General features: G+C 45.3%; 1 long non-coding RNA gene and 1 other non-coding gene across 3 annotated transcripts; both read right to left on the minus strand.

Moving 5' to 3' along the window:
• Positions 1 to 1,064: 1,064 nt before the first annotated feature.
• Positions 1,065 to 20,746, minus strand: LOC134365181 (uncharacterized). 2 transcript variants are annotated; one of them, XR_010021949.1, is made up of 4 exons: positions 20,502 to 20,746; positions 20,174 to 20,295; positions 10,460 to 10,552; positions 1,065 to 2,036 (listed from the first exon to the last, which is right to left on the minus strand). It is a non-coding gene; the product is annotated as an uncharacterized LOC134365181 (long non-coding RNA). The 2 variants fall into 2 exon arrangements; XR_010021951.1 differs by lacking the exon at positions 1,065 to 2,036 and adding an exon at positions 9,231 to 9,317.
• On the minus strand, positions 19,958 to 20,143 carry LOC134365336 (small Cajal body-specific RNA 16). The gene has a single exon (XR_010022040.1). It is a non-coding gene; the product is annotated as a small Cajal body-specific RNA 16 (non-coding RNA).
• Positions 20,747 to 23,271: the final 2,525 nt, after the last annotated feature.

Genomic DNA, 23,271 nt, shown 5'->3' on the forward strand with positions numbered 1-23,271 from the left:
CCACTCATTTGGAGCCTAAGAAAATTAGAGAGGGCTAGTTGGGTAATTCCTTTGGAACTGTCTACACTAAATGACTTAAATTCTCTAATTCTTAGAGTCTCCATCTGTAAAATCAGAGCACGAGTAATAAGCATCTGCAGAGAGTCGGTGTAAGGATCAAAAGGGATGATGTGGGCAAAGTACTTGGTCGGTAGGAAGAGCGCAGTAAAGAGAGTTGTTATTCTTAATCCCACAAGGCAGCAAGAAATCCTGGGCAGAAGCTGCTGTCAGTGGAGTTCTGTGAGAACTCAGAGGAGAGGGAAATCTGACAGAGGGACAGGTGACACGTGGGAAGGACCTTGGGTCTGGGTCAGGAGGCATGGCGGGGGGTGCCTGGTGGAGACAGGAAGGCCCTTTCCAGGGAAAATCAGGGCACATTCTGGGGTCTCGACTGGCATGGACGGTACCAGGGGTAAGAAGCATTAACTGTCTGATCAGCCTCAAGCATTTCATTCATACACGATGGATATGCTGATTGCAAATTGTCTCTTTCCATTCATTCCAACAGCCAGCAAGAAATTTGACTAGGCAAATTCTATTTTATTAGCTATGTTGAAGGGTGTATTTTAAAGTTCTTTGAAAAACTGTCCGACAACTTATATACTTGGTCTTTTGCCTTAGTAAGACAGAGCGAGACCTGTTAATCTAAATTAGGATGGATTTTGGAAGTTTGAAGCTGACAGCCCCCGATGGGGACCACTGTTGTCCCTGCCCCCTCTTCAGAGATGACCTGGGGAGCACATGGGACGATGCCAACCTCTCTCCAGGTGTAGGTGCTAGGACTCCGTGGACAAGCTCTGGTCTCTCCAGACAAAGGCTCTCCATAAGGCTCAATTATTCATCTTCATTCCTTTTATGAATTTTCTATGAGCTGAACACAATTCCAGGTAGCAGGGTTACAAAGGTGTTCACAGTTGGGACCTTGCCTCCAGAGCTGGTGGTCTGTGACTGGCTCTAGACCCCAGACTGATGGTCCCCTCCCCCCCAGCCCACCCTCTGCACCGTGGTGCTGGAAACTTGGGCAATGTTAATGCCCACTGGGCAGTGGGATGTGGTGGTGTAGAGCAGAGGGTCAGCAGCCTGGTTCTAGTCCTGGCCTCTACCCCCTATTGGCTGTGGGAACTTGAACAAGTCTCTTAGCCTCTGTGCCTCAGTTTCCCCATCTGTAAAATGATTATAATGATGGCACCAGCTCCACAAGGTAGTTATGAGCATTTGTTGAATTAATAATTGTATATTTCTGAGAACAGTGCCTGGCCCAGGCAAAGCTCTGTCCAAATGTTTGTTAAATTATACTCGTTTACTGTTCATGTATCCATTATTTTTTAATATTACCCCATTTTTTTCACTCATGACTTTTTCACTTATTATTTTTCAATTATTACTATCCATTTATTCCATTGACACTGAGCACCTGGGATACCCAGGCCCTGACTTCAATCATGGGGACACCACGGTGAACTAGGCAGCCTTGGCTCCTGCCAGCAGCTCTATCAAGGGACACTCACACACACATTAAATCTGCATCATCTTGCAGGAAATGTCACTGCCATCTGGGGCTTTGTCTTGGTTAAGTGACTGGTCCAGGCCTCGTGGCTGGAGGGTGGCAGAGCTAGAGTCTGAGTCTGGAGGCATCCCACCTTGTTAGCCCCCAGGCCTCCTGGGTGCATCGGACATTTCCCATCAAGTGGCAGCCTGAGGGAGCGATCCTCAGGCAGAGGGTGCTTAGCCCACCTGCTGGGCCCTGAGATGTTCACATCCCATCTGGAAAACACAGAAGGGGCAAGTGTTGCAGGAAAGCTGGAGTAGCTCACAGAGCTGTTCCTGGAGTCTGTCCCCAAGCTCTGGATTCCAGAGAGGCAGCTGGGGAAGCCACCCACTCTGCACTTCTGGAGCAGCCTGGTGGGCATTAACGGTGAAAACACTCGACAGCGTGTGGGAAGATTCACTGCCATCCCTTTAGTCTTCAACACTGATTGCTTTGCAGAATTTTCCCTCTGTGGAGAGCGGGGGAGCCAACATCCATCAGAATAATGCTATAGATAATTTACATATTCTCCAAAATTCACACCTTGAAACCTAATCCCCAAGGTGATGGCATTACAAGGTGGGGGCTGGAGGAGGTGATTAGGTCACTAGGCACAGCCCCTGTGTATGGGATTAGTGCCCTTATGACAGAGGCCGCAGAGAGCTCCCTCTTCCCTTCTGCCATCTGATGACACAGCAACAGGTGCCATCTATGAACTAGGAGGCAGGCCCCTGCCAGACACCAAATCTGCCAGAGCCTTGATCTTGGACTTTCCAACCTCCAGAGCTCTGAAAAATAAATTCCTGTGGTTTATAAGCCACCCAGTTTACAGTATTTTGTTATAGCAGCCCAGATGGACTAAGACACCCCAAATCCAGGAGGCCATTCCCAACGAGTGGGCTGTTCTCATGGGGGGACTCCTAGTCCCCAAATTACTCCCCAACCAAGCTGGCTGGAACCCCAGGTTTCCTGGCAACTCTTGTCCTGGGTGGATGCCAATACCCCGGGAGGCAGCGCTGCTCAGATTCTGGGTCCTCAGAGTGAGCAGCATGTCCAGCTCCACCGCCCCACCCCCAGGATTCCGGGTTGAGACTGAGGAGGGGAATGTGGAGGGCCCCAGAGCTGTGCCCGGAAAAGTCAAGACTGAAGATGCTGGAGATAGTGGATCTGATTCCTAGTCCTGCGGGCCCCGGTTTGTCCTTAGTGTGGGGGGCTCTGAGGTATGGCTGAGCCTCAGGGACCTGGGGAGTTCCAGCCCCCATCACGTGGAATGTCGGGGTTGGAGCAGAATCTTCTTTGCTCTTCGTGCTGACCCTATGAGGCAGATGACGTCTGATCCCATTTAGTAGACAGAGAAACTGAGGCTTAGAAAGGAAAGTAATCATGCCAAGATGACACAGTTGGCAAGTGGCAGGGGCAAGGTTCAACCTGTGTTCTGGTCTCTACCCCCGACTTTTTTTGTAAATTTATTTATTTATTTATTCTTAATCAAAACGTAATTGATTGTACATACCTGTGGGGTGTGAATATCAATACCCATGTGCAACACGTGATCCTCAAATCATGATAATGACCATATTTATCATTACACAATGTAATCATTTTTTGTGGCCCTTTACCAATTTCTTGCTAACCCCTTTCCCTCTTTCCCACCTGGGGCCCTGAAGACTCGGAAGAAACAAGACATGCTTCCTGCTCCCAAGAAACCTCCCCTAGTATGTTAATGTCAGGGCAAGCATTACACTTAAAGGGACTAAGGTAAGATAATGTTTAAAAAAAAAATGAGGGTGGAGGAAGAGTGGTGGCTTCCTGGAAGAGGTGGCACTAGAGTTGGTCTTGAAGGACAGGAAGGATTCAGGAAGACGGAACTGGAAGCACATGGTGTGTTGACGGGGCCACTTTGGAGAGTAAAGGGTTCAGACTGAAGGGTGGGGAGGAGGCTTCTGGGGGAGGGGAGGCAGAAAACAGTGACCCTCTGGGCGCTGGTAGAAATGGCTGGTTCCCTCTGGCTATGGACAGAGCCTGTGTGCTCTGGATATCACTGGGCCTGAGCTCAGGGTATCAGTCCCGGAGATCACTGGAGGCGAGGCTGTTGATTCTGGAGGAGAGGTCAGGGCTAGAGTTGTGGATTTGGGAGCTACCCACATAGAGGTAAAATATAGGATTCTGTGGCCTTGTCCACCTGCAGGGCCCACGTCCTGGGTAAAGGAGTTCTCTTTTAAGATCCAGTGAAGATGAGAGAGATCTCCTATCTGTTTCAGCCAGTGTCCCTCCTGCTCCTGGGTACATCTTTCCATAAATTTGATATTTATTTTCATTAAGCCTTGAACAACAATAAGAACCTAATTAACATTGATTTCTACATGATTTAAAACATTCTAGTTTTTTGCAATTTTGATGGCTGTGCATATGTACACTTTTAAAATAAATGAGATTAGTAGAAGTATATTCCTGGCACATGGATAAAGGCAGATTATACATGATTTTATCTAAATATTCCTATATATGCACATGGAGTGTGTGTTTGGATTTTTTATCTCTGTGCCGAGTTCCAGCAGGCTAAATTACCATAATTTGCTTAGGTGTTGCCCAAATTTGGGCTAATGCTCTTTTCAAAGATCTTTCTGCATTGCCCGGAACATGAATTCCAAAGGAATATGCACAAATGACAGTGGGACACACAACACCCCAGGCAGAAACTGGCGTGGGACCGTGTTAACTGGTTAGTGATCAGAAAGCAGCTCCAACAAGAAATGGCAAACCCATTTCCAGGACAAACACTGGCATACAATAGCTCCATGATCACCCGGCCCTCTGTGAACTAATTAGCTTCTGCTTTCCATTATCACTTCTGCACAGGAGATCTGGCATTTCAGCGGGTTTTGACTTAGCCTTCTCTAGCCCCTCACCTGGTATCTGGGCTCTTGAAGACCATGGTCAGGGGTGAGCGGTAAGTAGTTAACAGCGGACTGAGCAGCTGGCCTCAGAGCGCTAGGGGACACATCTCTCCCCATCAAGGGGTAAAGGCCACAAGCTGGGACAACTCACAGACCCAGGGAAAGCACCCAAATGCCACTGTTGGTGGGGTAGGTGAGAGTGGCCCCTAGAAGGGAGCCTGAGGCAGGGGGTGGGGGTGGAACTATATGAAATTTATGCCAAAGGTCAGAAAAAGTCTTTGGTAGGCAGGTATGGTGGGCTGCATGTATCCCCCCAAATTCATATATTGAAGTCCTAACCCCCAGTACCTCAGAATGTGACTGTATTTGGAGGTTGGGTCGTTACAGAGGTTTAAGGTAAAATGAGGTCATTAGGGTGAGCCCTAACCCAAAATGACTGGTGTCCTTATAAGAAAGGGTAATTACAACAGAGACACACTCCTGAGGAAAGAGAAGACTATAAGAAATGATGGTAAATACAGAAATATATTCGTAATTTAATCAACATTGATTATGAAAAGCAATAACTAATTTCACAAGTTAAAAAAAGTGCAACTGAAATTCTAAAATGATAACAAAGATTATGGGGACTACATCCAGTGGAAAGTTCAAGCTTGTTAAGGGGGATAGAAATACTGAACAATGTTCAACTTTGCTAAAAAATGTACGATTAAATATCTATATTTAAATATCTACCAAAAGAATACATCCTACAGCTTCCAAACCAAGAAAGAAAAGGAGAATGTTGAAACACTTATCAACCCAACAGAAGACAGGAAAGGGAGACAGGTATGGTAAATAGAAAACATAAAATCATATGGCAGAAAAAAGTCCAAGTACATCAGTTGTGCAGAATGATTAACACACACTCCAATTCTAGGTATTGCTCATGGATATTTATACATGTAAAATAATATTTATAAACGTAAAGACACAACAACTGGCCGGTTAGTACCAACAGCTGAGGGAACCAGAGATATACCAGACAAAGTTACCGCCTTGGAGCAACACAGAAAACGGACAGCAACACTCGCAAATCTTTGAGAATAAAAGAAACTCCAGTTACAAGCAAAAGGACCTAACACTGACTACAACATTAACAATGTGTCAGCGGAAAGGGAGAGACACATGAATGGCATCTTCAGAGGCAGCAGGGAAGCAGCACAGGAAGAATGAGGTCTGAAGAGACAGGTGGGACAGACATCTGAGGCAGAGAAGTGTACAAAGAAGTGGGTGGGGGCAGGAAAAGACACTGAGCAAACAGGGACAGTACAGAAACAGATTTTAAAGTTCGTATTGGGAAGTTTGCATAATTTATGAAATAAAGTTAAACACATAGGGTAGGCCACAGTCATGAAGGGCTGTGTCGTAAAAGCAAAGGAAGTTAGAAGAGAGATGACAATAACAGGAAATCACTTAAACAGAGGACTGATGAAAAGGAAAGCGTGGCAGGAGAATGCAGGATGACCAAAAGTGACAAAAGACGTCAGTATGAGAATGAGCAAGTAACCTCTGGTCTCTCCCTCCAAAGAAACAAGGACTTAGACAGGAACAACAGCAGTGGCTGGGAGAGGAAGGGACAATCGAAAGGAGGTGTCTGCTGGGGGACAGAGATGATGAGGGGCTCTGGGAGAAGGAGAGCACTATTGAAAGAACAGGGAAACTGGGATGTGTGGCGGGTGAAGAGAGCAGAGAATGAGGTGACCAAATGTGTTACAATAATGGAAAGTCCAGGAAGAAATGGGACTGGACAAGGTTACAGTTTCTGGGATGTACAGAAACTAGTGGAGCCTCTTCTATCAAGTGTTCTCATCAGTCCAAACAGCAGCTGTCCTCAGCAGGAAAAAGAGACCAAGCCATTACCTCACCTGTGGCTGGACTGTCATCTTCTTCCTTCTCAAGGGCACCCTACCCGTCCCCCTCCCACACCGCCCTCCTATACCACCCACCCTCCCACCTCCCTCATTTTTCCTTTGTATCCTTTATTAAGGAGCTATCAACATGGGGGTGGGAAGGAGCTGCATTTGAACACGCTTAAGTTTTAAAACATGTTTTATCTTAGAAATTTCAAAATGAAACACTCCAACCCAAGCATCTTGGAATTACACCTCCCATTCTAAATTCCTAATCTGTGGGATCATATCACTATGCCCATGTGAGACATAAATCCTTTAAGGCACAATCAATTGGAGTGTCCTTCGCTGATTCATTTCTCCTCCCCAAAAGCCAGGCAAATTAGCCCCAGGAAAAGTTTCTGGCTGAGACTAGAAGATTTAAAGACATCTTCATGGACAAGAAACTTCATAAAATATTTGAGGATACGAGTTATTGAGAGGGGAGGAAAAACATGGTATGATTAAAAAAAAAAAAGGAATACTAAACTCAAGAATGAGATCTCTGCCACTAACTGTGTGGGCTTAAATGTCTCTGAGTCTCAGATTCCTCACCCTTAAAGGGAGGCTGAACTAGGTAATTTCTCCAACTAACTGAAACTATAACATTCTGCTTCTGTGCTAATATCTAAAAAAAGACCACTACCAAAATGCTGCAAATACCTACTGAAAAACCTTCACTTCAATTTTGCTTGGTTTAAACACCATTTTTTAATTCAAATGAGTTAATGGGAACTTTAACATGATTTTTTAATGCTATCAACCTCAAAACAAATGGTAAATTTTCATTAAATCGTTCGAAATGCAATTAACATAATTGATTCTCACTGTGTATCTATTTACAGTGGGTAACTTCTACCTAAACAATTCTCTGGCAATACTAAATTACAATTAAACTATTGATTAAAATAAACAGGGGCATTACATTGAGTGAGTGGCATTTTCTCCCAGTCTTTCTCCTCCCAGGACCCACATAAGTCAGGACTCAGATCCACCCATCCATCACCGCACACCCTCCACCTGCCAATCTCTTTTGACGCATCAAGTACTATATACTTTTTGAGGTTCTCACAAATACTCCAGTTGAAGCTATAGTTCTGTCCCCACCTTAACTGTATACCTCTTTCCTCACTCTGAATAATGAACTGACAAGATCATTTTCAGAGTAACTCTACTACTCTTTTTCCTCAACGAGAAAAAAAAAAAATACTAAGGATTGTATACCATACAATTACAGTTAGAAAAAGGGGCAAATGGCACCGTACAAAATCACTAATGACTTAAACATTCTAGTTTCAGTAAGAAAAAGATAACATATTTCATTTTCAGATTTAAAATATTTTCTGACAATTCAAGAAAAAATTAACCACTGCCTGAAAACAAAAGAAATTTAAAAATGACTTAATTTTAAGAGATTGGGAGAGGCTCAGTGAATTTTGAGTTCTTCTGTAAATTCACACAATTGCCAAGGCAAATTTCACAATTTTGAAAATAATAAAGCAAGAGAAATAACCAAGTTTGAACATTAGACAATCAAAGTACCTCTTTATTAAATCTAACGTCTGGAGATCAGTCTTTCCCTCAGACTATCAGGGTTGCATCCAGCCGGTTTTGTTTTTTTTGAGGGGATGTGGTGGCTGGCCTGTACAGGGAACTGAACTCTTGACCTTGGTGTCACAAGGCTGCACTCTAACCAACTGATCTATCCAGGCAGTCCCATCCAGCTTTTTAAACGATACTTAATGTTTTGGAAAACGTAACTCCCCATCATGGTGCATGTCCCACCTCACCCTCTGCCTGCAGTCCCCCAGGCAGTGGGGCAGACACTCTGCTTTCCACCACATGAACCCCCACACCTCTTCCCCCAACTCCAACAGCCCAGCTAGGTGAACCAGGGTCAGGCAACCCACCCAGGGCAGAAAATCCACAGGCTGGCCAGTAACCTGTATCCTAGGTCCAGGGGGGGAAATGAACCAGATCAAGTTTCTCTCAAGAATGTGTCCTACGAAATGTGACAAGAATTGGTCAATTAGAAACTAAAAGAATGAGACAAGAAATGCCACAAAATTGAACTAGGGCTAGAAGGGTTCTGGCCAACCGAGAAAGCATGTGAGCTGAGGCCACAGGTGAGGGAAAACCAGGAGAGTGCAAGGGTGGCAGAAGGAAAGAAAGGCTCTAGCATACGGAGGGATGCAGGGTCCCATGGGGGCAAGTTCTAGGGACAACGGCTGCCAAGGCCCTCAGAGCTGCCAGGAACCACTATCCAACACTCAGCTCTTGGAGCTCACCCTCCAGTTCAAATTCCTGGAATTCTGTGCAATTCCTATCACACCATATGTTCTCCCACTATCAAAACTCCTTCTCTAGCTGGCTGGAGTGGGTCTTTGCTCCGTACAACCAAACAACGTGCAAATAGGAGACAGCCTTTCTGATAAGTCAATAACACAGAACTTTTTAAGGAAACGCTCACTCTCACACCTGCAAACAAAAGTCTCACATGTGACAGAGAAGGGGCACAAGGGAACCCTCTGAGGTAATGGGTGCAAATATTCTGTGTCTTCTCAGAGGTGTGACTGACTCTTGTGTTAAAACTGATTAAACTGTACACCTAATGTGACATTTCACTGTATGCAAATTATACCTCAATCAAAAAACCCCAAAGAACAAAAGCACCTCCCCTAATCTAAATTGTTCCCTGGAGAAGACTTGCGTTTTTGTTTTTCAAAACTGTATTGATCTACATAAATCTCACAAACAAAATACTGAGCAGAGGCAGCCAGATGCAAAAACACCTGAGTTTTTATTTATACAAAGAACAGAAACAGGTAATAGTCACCTAACAGGGGCTGGCCAGTTGCTCAGTTGGTTAGTGCATGGTGCTCATTACACTAAGGTCCAGGGTTCCATCCCTATACTGGCCAGCTGCCAAAAAAAAAAAAGAAAAGTCACCTATGACGTTAGAAGCCAAGATGGTGGCTAACTTTGAGAGGATTGGACAGTGGGGACCAAAAGGAGCCGAGCGAGACTTCTTACTGGGCCACTTACATTCTGGTGCTTGAGCTTGGTGCCAGTAACACAGGTGTGTTCAGTTTGACATATGTTTATTAGGGTGTATGTTCATGATAGATGCATTTTCTTGCACATACAGAATTTTTCTGTATGTATACCATAATAACAACATAAAAAAAAAAAGAAAGAGAAGGAATACTCTATAGTAATTTAAAAGTGAATGTAAGGGCCAGCCCATGGCTCACTTGGGAGAGTGTGGTGCTGATAACGCCAAGGCCATGGGTTCAGATCCCTACATAGGGATGGCTGGTTAGCTCACTTGGGAGAGTGTGGTGCTGACAAAACCAAGTCAAGGATTAAGATGCCCTTACCAGTCACCTTTAAAAAAAAAAAAAAAAAAAAAAGTGAATGGAAAAGATTTGTTTTGTTTCACATGTAGTAAAATGCTTATTTTCCTTGAAGCCAAACTCTTTCTCTTCCTTGAAGCCAAACTCTTCAGGTAAATAACAAAAAAATTAAGACTTTATTTACCCCCTTCATGGAATTCTAATTTGACTCTTGGATTTGATATTGGGGGAAAAACTCACTCAATGGAGTAATTTGAATAAGTAACATAAGTAAAACTCCATCCTATAGTGCTTAGTTCTAAGACTACCTAAAGTGAATTCACCCATAACCAGAGCACTCCTCCAAAGCAGTAGCAGAAGGAAGAAACCACACTCCACATCCCTTTCCTACTTAAAGTAAAAAAAGAGCAAAATCCACAGGAAGAAGTATTTAGTCAGAATCCCACTTCTGAGTTTTCAAAGGGAGAATTAACTCAAATTCACACATTACCCTGATGTGCATTTTTTAAAAACATGCAGATTTTGATTTTCAGAGGCTTGTATTTTAAAATCATTTTACAGACACTAGATACAGTTCATAAGGATAAAAACAGAATATGTAAAAGTGAAGCAATATAGACAAACAATAAACACTAAGTTTACAGATCATCAAATTCTAATACTTAAAAATAAGTAGCCAAATAGTAAATTGAAATGTGAAGTACTTACAGCCATAACTAATTCAAAGGGGTGTTTATACACCTTCACTGGTGACTGGTATTTTTGCACCATGATTGTAGTACAACAGCAATCCTCTCACTCCTGCAAAACATAAACATACGTGATAAATAACCATGATACAGAAAAAAATTAAATCTGCACTGACACATCATATTCCATTCTAAAGGTAGAAAGGGACCACAATAGATCATAACTCTATGCACGCAAAAATCAAAAGTTTAAGTATACCTTGTATACTTAAATATACAAGGTAGGGGGAGATAATAAGAAAAGGCAAAGAAAGCCCCACTGGAATGAGGTAAACAGCACTGGTCTGAGGATGGAGGACTCCATTCCCCTTATCAGCATCACTGGGCCCCCGCATTGGGTTAGATGATCTGAGTCATTTCCAACAATGAAAAGTTACGTTTCAATTATTCTAATAACCGATAGAATGAGTGCTTGAATCATTTTCTCTTGAACAACTTCTAGCAGCAGCCAAATGAAATGGTAACATGTTAAGATATTAGCTCTGGGGAAATACAAAAATAAAAGTGGAAAAAAATACAATTTTATCTCAAATTATGGAATACTCCTCGAAAGCCAACTTCAAAGGAAACTTTTGTCGATTCCTTTTTCCTAACTGTGTCCACTACAATTTCAGGGACCTGTCTTCAAAATGGCAGAGATGCCAAGTACTCTGGCTAAAGAGGCTCCACTGAAATCTCCAGCCTCAAATAGCTGTGATATCTGCAAGTAATCGATACTCAAGCCTAATACACATGTCAAAGAACCCTCCTGCCAGGTACATACTCTCGTCACATTCCAGGTCGCACTTGAGTGTCAGCCTATGTGGATTTTTCTGAAAACACGCTTGTATTCAGAATCCTCTGTGACTCTTTACTTCCTTACCTAAAAGGAAGAAAAATAAATGCAATATGCCTACCTATCCTGCTGAGGATAATCATCAAGAGTGTTATTTTATGCTGAATATGGTGAGAGTATATTCAAAAGTACAAAACTGAATATCCTCAAGGAGCCCAAAGTCTGGCTGTAAAAAAAAAAAAAATACATATATATATATAAATAATTTCAGAAAATTCCTATCGATATTATCACATTTAAACAGGTCTGGAGCTTTCTCTGATATGTTTGTTTGGCATACTTCTCAGAAGGAGCAGGTTATGGTGGAAAACAGCACCATCTGACAAAACTGCTAAGAAATAACCCTGAGCGACCTCAAGCAAGGCACCCGACTCCCCTGGGACTCAGTTATACCTCTATAAAACGAGGTTTGAGGGGAGGTGATCTTGAAAGACGTCCAGCTCTAACATCATGAGAATCAGAGCCAAACTCCCAAGTTCTCCAAACTCAACGTGAGCCTTCATTAATCTTGATTTTCTGGGACTGACAAGTCCTGGTGCTGGGACCTCGTTCTATTTAGTTTTCTAGACCTCACAATGCCAGTGCACAGCGAGAATCTAATAACCTTTTTAAAACTTATTTTAAGATATTTTAAAACTAATCCTAGATAAGGGGAGGATTGTGGCTGCAGTTCTAGCAGTTCTAATGTGGCACTGCATGACCATCATATAATTCTCACAGCTGAAAGTCTGGGGACATGTGACCTTCCAGTGACTTACATGGATCTACTTTCATTACATTTGCAATAAAAGAAGTAGTTTGCTGCTACAGCTGTATAACTGAGCTGAAAAAAAATCAGAACAGATCATTGTTTTAAATGCTTTCTGTGTAAACACGTAAAACCCAAATGGGCTTCTTACTTGTAAAGATTATAGGACAATATACTTTTAGTAGTCTTCTTGATAACAATTTAAAAAACACTCTTTGTTGCAAAATCAAATAAGTACAGGCTTCCCTCCCTCAAGGAGGCAGTGCAGAGGTGGACACAGACAAGAAAACAGTTATAAGACAGGAGGATGGATTCCCCGATGGAGATGTGCACCCTGAGACAGGCGGTCACTGGCCTCAGCAACACAGCAAAGGGCACGGGGTCTTTAAGTGAAAGTCTGCTGTTCTGGGAACTTTACCTGTCATGTCCAAATGTCTTTTTCCACATCACTCCCTCAGGACATGTGGTTCAACACAAGCCAAGAGTGAGCCTCCTACAGCTGCCGAAGAGAAAGATAATGGTCCCTATGCAAAGATCTGGGATCCTCTCAGTGGGCAAATTTGTTAGCACAAGAACAGGAAACACTTCTAAAGTAAACTACTTTATTAGGGGAAAAAGACGTCCCTAAAAGATGTGTAGAGGAAAGTGTGAACTACTGACACAGCTCAGAGGAAAAGCTGAAGTCCCACACTCTCCTACAGGAAAGGACCTACAGGCCCTGGCACCACCCCTGCTTGGGATGCCCTCCCCAGCAGTCCGGTGACTTACTCCTTTACCTTGGGATTTTGCTGAAGGTCACCTCCCTCACCACCATATCTAAAACTGCAAACCACTCCTCCTTAGCCCAGTTGCTTTCTTTTTCTCCATAGCACTTATCTGTCATCCCACATATTCCAATGACTTATTATTTCCTGTTGTCTCTGTACTTGAATGCAAGTTCCCTGAAAGCAGCGAGCTTGATTCACTTCCACTGTACCCTAATGTAGTCAGCAGTGAGTGCTCAGTTAAACATTTAATCTACCAAAGAGCTGTTAACCAGGTTCATAAACCAAAGAACACACAGTACTCTACTTAAGATTCCTTACCAAAGGGCCGACCCCGTGGCTCACTCGGGAGAGTGCAGCGCTGGGAGCGCAGCAGCGCTCCTGCCGCAGGTTCAGATCAATTCTCTCACTGGCTGAGCGCGGTCACAAAAAAGGACAAAAAAAAAAAAAAAATTCCTTACCAAAGAAAATCTTCCTGAGGAAATGCCCACTGGTTGGCACTGGGAGTTAACTGGAAAGAGAGAAGCATTAGAAGAGCTCTTATCCCAAGCGGGAGTACCCAGGCTTGGTTCAGTTGGTCCATGACGTAATAAACACTTCCCAGGAAGTGTACACAACCAGGACACACTGGCAGATTCTACGCGAAAGCCCCACTCTGCAGGTGAATCTTCTGCATAACTTTCTGGTAAAAGAAGGTCTTGACTAAATTACAAAAAAACAAAACCCAAACTTGGCACCAAGTTCCAAAAGAGAACGCAATTTGGTATAGGATAACATCCTCTAGTGGACAGAGGGAGAAGTTCAAAACTGTGAACTACTATGATTGTTCCTTAGTTCGGTTTCTACTTTTTCATAGACCTTTAGTGTCCTGCAGGGATTTGTTTTTGTTTCATTTTTTAATCATTACACAACATGTGACCCTTTACCAATTTCTCCCTAACCCACAGGGATTTTTAACATTGAAAAATGACTTCTTAGGGCTGGTCCATGGCTCACTTGGGAGAGTGTGGTGCTGATAACACCAAGGCCACGGGTTTGGATCCCTTTATAGCGATGGCCGGTTAGCTCACTTGGGAGAGCGTGGTGCTGACAACACCAAGTCAAGGGTTAAGATCCCCTTACCGGTCATCTTAAAAAAAAAAAAAAAAAAGAAAAGAAAAATGACTTCTTAAAGATCACAGATTGCATTATCCAGCGCTACTATTGAAAGTACCACCTCTGAAAGACAGGACTCCTGCCCACTGCAGTCCTCTCTTACATAATCCAGAGGAACTTAATCCATAAGTCAGAAATGCTAAGGCCCATGCGTGACACATTGCAACCTATGTTAAAGGTGTGCCTGCTCTTTGGGGAAAACAAGTCTGCCGTCACCACATCCAGGCAGACAGGGGCCGACTCCCTGAAGGAGCTGGAACTGAATGATAGAGCAGGAGGCAACTGGGGAAGATTCCAGGTGGCCGCACAAACCTTCTCAAGTCTCCTCCTGTGGATTCGAGGCTTCCTGGCTTCCCTCCCATCACCCACAAAAGTGCCCAGTGCACTGCAGCCCAATACTGTCTTCATTAATGAAGACTGCTCTCTTGGGCTGCAGTCACATGAAAAAAAGGGGAGGAGGTTCAATGGTAAGGAGCCGCCTTAGGACAGTATTTCAGCAGACCCAAGCAGGACATTTAAATGTCTAATCTAGCACAGAGCTGGTTAACCAGGTTCATAAACCAAAGAAAATCTTCCTGATGAAATGCCCACCGGTTGGCACTGGGAACAAAAGACTAGCAGGCATCTTGAGGGGCAGGGCGTTTCCGGTGAGGGTGCAGTATCTCAGCTCATGGCACTCTGCCTTGGGATCATCACTCTCATCTTGTCCTTATTCTCTTGTTCTGTTCTTGGCAGACTTTTCCACTCTAAGAAACCCAAGACCAACCAAAGTGGATTGACAGGGACACCCTCCTTGAGTGGTTTAAGAGGAAAGCACTCGCAAGTCATGAATGACTCTTCTGGTAATGAACTGTATTCGTGTTAGCACTTTCCATGCTATAAGTAAGATGTTACCACTCCCAGGGGCCTAGGATCTAATGCTTCCAATTAAACTACCAAACTAAGACTGAACCAACTCAAGGACCTGGGCACAGAGGAAGCCACAGATGCTTGATCAGACTTCCATTCTGAGGACGGACGGCACTGCCTTACACTGTGAGGAAGCTAACACTCTGCATGCAGGAGAAGCTCTACACTTAAGAGTGAGTCAGAAACTGGACATCCACATGGCTTATTCCAGAAATATCAATACACATTGTTTGGTTCAGTATATATCACATCTTAACACAGTACTTTAATTTAGGCAACTAATACATGTCCTCTTCCCTCTAAAGAACACAGGTAATTGTTTACTATGAGGTGTAGGCTATTCTGAGTGGCCTAAATGTGAAAACCGAACATAGTTAAAAAATCAAGAGCCTACAATAAACTCTCACCTCAGCTCTCCAGCCTTGGTATCATACAGGCATCTTCCTGTTGCAAACTGCATGTGTTAAGACCACAGAGAATCTCACAGCTGGAAATACTGAAAATGCTCTGAAAATTGAAGGAAAAAAGTTCATAGAAAAACAGAATTAAAAGATGGCAGGAATCAGAGGCTGGCCAGTTAGCTCACTTGGAGAGAGCATGATGCTGATAACACCATGGTCAAGAGTTCAGATCCCTGTACCGGCAAAAGGAAAATAAAAAAAAAAAAGATGATACAAATCTCTTCATGACCTTTCTGAAGCACTCGTGTAAATGATGGTACTGATTACAAGACTAACCCATCTGAAGTGCTTCTGGGCCCCAGGCTTCTCCTGCACTTTATAGGGTTTCCTCATTTAACCCTCCCCCAGGCACCAATCTGGTAGAGTCATCGGCGCTGTCCTCATTGTATTGAGAAGAAATCAAAGTGCAAACAGAGCAGTAACCTGCCCAAAGTAACACACCAGGCTGGTGGTGAAGCTAGGATTCAAAACGCAATGTGAGGGCCGGCCCATGGCTCACTCGGTAGAGTGCGGTGCTGATAACACCAAGGCCACGGGTTCGGATCCTATATAGGGATGGCCGGTTTGCTCACTGGCTGAGCGTGGTGCTGACAACACCAAGCCAAGGGTTGAGATCCCCTTACCGGTCATCTTTTAAAAAACAAACAAACAAACAAACAAAAAACGCAATGTGGAAAACATGGATGCTTCTGCCTCCCAGTGCTGAAGAGGTACCTTCTGGTCCATGTGAACCAAAGTGCTGCTACGCTCTGGAAACTTCCCACAGTGGCCAGGCCTCCCCTCTGCAGCTGTAGTTCCTTCAGATCATGGGTCAATTATATATCCAACTAAGGCTTACCCCACCATACTGAAATTACATTCTTGGCTTTAAGCAGACACTTAGCTGGGCCAGATGCTCTGGGACTTGGGATGGACGAGATGAGGGCTGGGCTAGAGACCACCAAGTCAGGAGGTCCTATGAGCATGTCCAAAAACAAATACAAGCAAGGAGGACAGGCAGGCACTTTGGGTCTGGCATGAATAGGTCAGAAGTCCAAGATGGCCTTTCCATACCACATAAAAAGCGTGCATCTCTAATGCCCCAACCATAATGTGACAAAAGCATGAGACGGTCAGCTGTTTGCACTACATGGACAGCCACAAACATGACAGGTAAAAACACAGGCGCTGGAGGCACATATGCTTTGTGCACGTAAATAGACAGCAAAATATTCCAAAGACAAGAAGCACTGGAGAGAATCCTGTTGTGATGGATGGCCCCACCCGCCTGGTGCCAGCAGTGTCCCCGGTCTCTGTTAACAATGCTCCCCTGGGATGTGGGCGCAACTGGGGAGTGCTGATGGTGGTTCTGCTCCCACTGAGAACCCCTGGGTGAGAAATGGAAAGGAATTAAGTTATGGGTACAGGGTTAGAAATGCACATGAGGGGCCGGCCCGTGGCTCACCCGGGAGAGTACGGTGCTGATAACACCAAGGCCACGGGTTCGGATCCCATATACGGATGGCTGGTTCGCTCACCGGGTGAGCGTGGTGCTGACAACACCAAGTCAAGGGTTAAGATCCCCTTACCAGTCATCTTTAAAAAAAAAAAAAAGAAATGCACATGAGGAGACAAAGGCAGCCACCAGTATCCATGATAAAGCTCAACGTGACCCGTTCCGAGGTTGGTGGTCATTTCCTGGCAAATTCTACGCAAAGTGAAGAGCTCCTTATTCTGAACCTGGGTACCACTACCATGAACCACACCAGCCATGCCCCTTCCTGTCAGGACAAAAACACAGTGGTCATCTCCCTGTGCGTATCATTTCTCAACAGTCCATGTTCCTTAAGGAGGAGCAGTGCCCCCGGTGCTCATACTTCCTACAGAGAACTGTATCAGTGGCTCTGTAAGTCAGTCACTCTTTTCAGGACAGAGCTGCCAAGTGCGTATGTCAGAAGTAGAAGCTGCACACTCAGGCACATGGTCACTGGGCACAGAAACCACAAAGTGTATGAAAGGTCACTGTTTATTTATATCAATACAGAGTTTTAAGCAGGTCGACATCCAAAAAGTATGTGGTTAAGAATTAAACCAAACCTGGAGGGTCCTAAGCCAAAACAATTACATTCCAGGCACACAGAAGCAACAGAAACAAAATCAGATTTTCATCCAGCACACACACACGTCTTCCAGTAAACTCACCTGCCAAGAAAATACATGTCATCAGTTTTTATCCTACTTCACCAAGCCTGGATATTTAAAACTGCTGACATCATGAAATACTCTCCAAAATCTAAAAGTCTTCCTTCCACCCAGAACATGATGCGGAAGGTGCTCTGGGGATTATGCGCCATGAGGACCTTGTTTCTCTCCACCCCTTATCCTTCCAAGTCTACAAGCACGGCTAGAGGCGAGGGCTGGTCACCTCCCGCACAAAGCCGTCACTGGGACTTCCTCACCATGTCACTCCAGGCTGCCCGCTGTACGCCACTACCTGTGGCCTTCCTCAGAAACCCGCCAGTAACAAAGCCATAATAATCCTGAACTCTGACATTCAAAGCCCCCTGCAAACCCACACCAACCTGCATATTCCTACTTGATTTTCCTTACCTTCCCTTTACCATGTATTTCCCCAGCGTGGCCCCATTCGTGAGCTCCCCATGTCCCCAAGCAATTTCATGCTTCCTGCCTTTGGTGACATGTTTCATTAGCTGGAAGCAGCCCTTACTTCCCCACAGGGTCAAATCCGCTGAGGGGCCCTACTGAAAATGCTCCTTCCTGTTGTTCCGTGGCATTGACTGACATCTACCTCACTAGATTCTAAGCCTCTCAACACCAGGGACCATGCTTTTCTTTACATACTGCAGTGGATTGAATGTCCCCACCCCCCAAAGTCATTGAATGTAACTGCTTAGGGTAGGAAATCCTATTATGCTAATTAAAAGGTGGGGCCTTGAGGAGGTGATTAGATTCTGAGGACCATACCCTAGTAAACGGATTAATTATGGTGGTCAGTGGTGTGGTTCTGAGAGCTTTAAAATGAGAGCATGTGAGAGTCTCTCTCTCTGCTCCACCATTCTGCCACGTTAGAACTCTGTTTCACTGTCACCACCAACAGGGCTTTCACCAGATATGTTCCCTGAACTTTGGACTTCCCAGCCTTCAAAACTGTAAGCAATAAATATTGTTTCTTTACAGATTACCCAGTTTGGGGTATTTTGTTAAGCAAGAGAAACAAACTAATACACATATCCTCTGAGTCATATGATATAATGCTCTCACCATTGCAGGCATTTAAATGTGCTGAAGATGTCACTTCTCAAAGTGTGTTGGCAACAAAACAAGCAAAAACAAGAGAAGGAAGAATGCTGCTTCATGAAGGAGCAGGCTAAATTACAGCCAAGAAAATAAACATTAAAAGCTCCAGTTACTATGTTTAAATCAACATGAAGATTTTCCCCAGAGTGGAACCCGTCTCAGCCTTTATCCAAGAAGGGAACATGTGCAGATGTAAAAGGCATCTGCATGCCATGATTCCCATAAAGGCATCACTGCTCCCTCCAATGCCTTCCAGACCTGCACTGTGCAACGCGGCAGCCACTGGCCACACATGGCTATTTACATTAAAGTTAAAATTAAAAATTCAGTCCCTCAGTTGCGCCGGTCACGCTGCAGGTGTTCAGCAGCCACATGCAGCTTGTGGTTGCTCTGAACAGCACAGATATAGACCATTTCTGACATTGCAGAAAGCTCTGTTGGACAGCACTGCTCTGTACATAGTGATCTTTTGAAATTCAAAGATTTTTCGGGCGGGCCTGTGGCTCACTCAGGAGAGTGCGGTGCTGATAACACCAAGGCCACGGGTTTGGATCCTATATAGGGATGGCCAGTTCGCTCACTGGCTAAGCGTGGTGCTGACAACACCAAGCCAAGGGTTAAGATCCCCTTACCGGTCATCTTTAAAAAAAAAAAAAAAAAAAAAAAAAATTTTGTGCATGATCCTCTTGTTTAAAACTCATGCCGGTATCCCACTATTCTTGGGACAAAGACCAAAATCCTCACATGAACCACAAGACCCTGTGTGGCGTGGCCCTTCCCCACCTTTTTGGCTGCATTCCATACCATTTTCCACCTTGCTTTCTGGGCTACAATGGCTTTCTTTCAGTTCTTTCAACAGCCACATTTGCCAGGCCACTGGGCCTTTGTACATGCTGTCCCCTGGCCCTCCCAGCAAACTCCTGCTCATCCTTCAGAGTCCAGCTTAAGGGTCCTGTTTCAGGAAAGCCTTCCAGTCTCCATCAGTCTCCTTGTGATATATATTCTTATAGGACTGTGCTTTCCTTCACAGCATTCACCTCGGCCTGAATTATACTCTCTTAAGTGTGACCATTAAACCTTCTCTTCCCAACTGGGCTGTAGCTCCCTGGTAACGAGGGCCATGTCTGTTTTCCTCATCTCTGTGTCCCTAATACTTAGCATGGTGCCTGGCCAAAAATCAACAAATATTTACTTAATGAAACAAATCACATCAACATTGTCCACGGAATTTTCAAAACTACCGGCTCTATGATGCTAACTACAGTTAGTTTCTTCTTTCAGCGTTAAGTCCTGTTTGCAGTATCATACATGATCATCAAACTGCTTCTAGAATGCCCACACCTGTTACTGCAAGTTCACAATCCAGGAAAGACGTCTCCTGGGAGTTTACTTTAGGTCAGGGTCAGGCTGCCTGGTACAAGGCTGCACCCACACCAGGCAGGTTCAACAACACAGGAGCCTTTCCCCAGACCCTCTGCCTGAGAACACTCCATGCTTTACATACCTGGGTCCCCCAAACTGAGATCACTCGGAAAGCTCTCATCGACGAGGAACACGAGGAAATCATCACTGCATCCCTTCGCCCAGTCATCGGGGGCTGGTTCTTTCTCATTTCCTGTGGAAACCCTGGGGAAAAAATAGTACAACGTGCTTTAAAAGGACAAAAGTCACTCGATGCTTAGCACAATCCCCGGAAGCCGAGCTAACCCAGCGGGGACTCCCATGCTCTTCGGCGGCCACAGCGCCTCCCACAGCCCCTCCCTCCGGTTTCGGTGGCCGCATTCCCTTTGTCTCCTCCCGTTCAAGCCCCGCTGCTACAAGGAGCATAATACCTGCAGTCCCGGCCCCGCGGAGGGCTCCGGTCTCGCCGAACTACTGCCGGTCAGGGCCTCCCGTCCCCCTACGGAGCTTCGTAACCGCCCCGGAGCGGGGCACGACGCCGCGGGCTGGGCCGGTGGCAGTGCAGGCCGCGGCCAGGGCTGGCCCGAGTCGCCCTGCGGGCCGGGAGTCGGCGACAAGGAGGAGGGGAGAGTGGGTTCCCCTCGGACAGGACACAACACGGGTCTCAATTCGCTTCCCACCATCTTGGGCGGAAGCAGCCCGGAAACGCACTGCCTACCGGAAGTGTGGGCTTACCATCGAGACAGCAGCTAGAGAGCCGCCGTCGACTTTGAATCTGGGTCCTCCAAGGCGGTCTTAAAGGGACCGCAGCCAGAGAGTGGGATTAATGGAGACGAGAGCCTTGGGCGGAGGGGAGGACCCTAGAGCGAGGGAAGCAGAGGGACATCTCGTTTCTTAAAAGCCTTCCAGGTGCCTGGAGTCCTGAGAGCACTGTCCTCATTACTCCTCATGCAGCTCTGATGCTCCAGAGAGTCTGAGTTACTTCACGAGCGCAGCCAGGACGTGGCAGAGCCGGGTTCAAAACCCTAGTCCTTCCGCTCCAAACCCAGTGCTCTTTTCACCACCATCCCAGCTGGAAGGGAGAGAAAGCTCGGAGGGGCTACTTGACGATGAAGGCTGACTTTGCCTATTGGGACATTGGCCGAAACTCCTCTCCTCCCCTCTGATTCGGGGATATAAACCGTTGACCTTGGTTTTACAACACCGCACTCTAACCACTGACCTAACCGGCCAGCTGCACTAGTCACCTTATTCCTCCAAGAGATGAGCACTTGGCAAATTCCCAAGAGTTCAATGCCACGACCAAGGAAGGATTTGCCGGGGCTGTGGGTATTACAGAACCTTGGAGGATATCAGAGATCACCACCTTCCTTGGCTTAAACCATTCACCAGCACTCTGCTTTCTGTAGCGGGTATTACAGAACCTTGGAGGATATCAGAGATCACCACCTTCCTTGGCTTAAACCATTCACCAGCACTCTGCTTTCTGTAGCAGAGTCACAAACTAGCAGCGTGGCCCAGCTTGCCAGATGGCTTGCTTGATTCACAAGGGCTTGTGTGGAGTATGCATAAAGCAAATGTACTTCACAGGGCCTGGTTTTCCAAAGCCTTGCAGTTTCAAATATTGACCTTACAAAAAACAGGAAATTTTCCCCAGGCTATACAATCACTGACATAAGATAAGAATAGTAACACAGCAAGGCTGCCGGCTCAAAGACAGACAGGTTACTAATTGATAGTAAAGTCAAAGACAGACAGGTTACTAATTGATAGTAAAGTCAAAGACAGACGGTTACTAATTGATAGTAAAGTCAAAGACAGACAGGTTACTCATTGATAGTAAAGTCAAAGACAGACAGGTTACTAATTGATAGTAAAGTCAAAGACAGACAGGTTACTCATTGATAGTAAAGTCAAAGACAGACAGGTTACTAATTGACAGTAAAGTCAAAGACAGACAGGTTATTAATTGATAGTAAAGTCACTGAAAAGCTGCTGGAGGGAGAAGGAATGTTTGCTAAGATCAAGCTTTTGTTAGTGGATTAACTTAATTGCATGTTACCAGCTTCTATTGTTAAAACTTATTAAACCGTGCTTGGCAAAACCCCACCAATGTCTCTTCCTGTAACATGCTGGTCTGGAGAATAAATGCAGGAAGAGAACCCCAATTCGTGGTTAATTTCCCAAATGGAAGTAATGCCTTGCTGTTGAGGGCGATGGGAGATTAACCCCTTTTTGAGGCTTCTCACTGCTCAGAAGAGATGGGCTTTGAGTAATCTTTGGCAGCTCCATCACCAAGGGGGAAAGGGATGACTAATCCGTGGGAGGCAAAGCAACAGGTTTGGGTTTGTTTTATGCCGTTAGGCAGGGCAGTACTCTCTGGTTAGCCACAGGCCCTCTCCAGGTTTCTGGACGTGAGTCTGGGTTTCCAGCCACTCCTTGAGGTTTCAGGTCCCTCCTTTATGTCCTCCCCTAGAGGAAATTTACTGTTGTCAGTTAGACCTATTTTCAGCACCAACATAGGAGAAATGAGACCACAAAGGGCTGGCTCCTGCAAATCCAGTGGCTGGACATGCTCAGTGGAGAGGGATTATGCAACCCTGGTAGCTGAATGCCCTTCCACTACAGGAGCTGGAGAGCACAGAATATTCTCAGATATGTCTGGTGCCTGTGGTAGGATTTGCCCCATGAACATGCTCCAAGAAGAGACCAGCTGAGCATGTGGAAGACTATGTCACACAACTGGGAACCACCCTTTTTATTGAATATTCATTAGACAGTGAAACTATAAAAGCCAGATCCCAGGAGAAGGCAAGGCTGGTGCTCACTGTCCCGGAGGGAGCCTGCACTCTGCCTGTGGAGTGCGTATTTCTGTCTCTTTGAATCAAACTTACCTTCAGGGAGCAGCTGCTCCGTCTCTTGAGCCAGCCTGCACTCAGTACTGAACTTAAACTTGTGTATTGCTTGCTTTTGTGTTAAACTTGGTGTGAGCCCTGCTCAGTCTCTGGACCTATGCCACTCTCTCTCTCTCTCCCCCTCTCTGTCAGATCTGTAACTCTTCGTCACATTGAAGCTGTTCTCACTTTGTCCTCTGACTCCACTCCTGAATTCTTTCCTGTGGCAGAGTCAAGAACACACCACAGGAAAGGCGGGAGGATGGGGTGGGTTGAGACTGACTACTGGGACCCCCCCAGACATCAG

The sequence above is a fragment of the Cynocephalus volans genome, chromosome 16, assembly GCF_027409185.1.
Source record: "Cynocephalus volans isolate mCynVol1 chromosome 16, mCynVol1.pri, whole genome shotgun sequence".
NCBI classification, from domain to species: domain Eukaryota; kingdom Metazoa; phylum Chordata; class Mammalia; order Dermoptera; family Cynocephalidae; genus Cynocephalus; species Cynocephalus volans.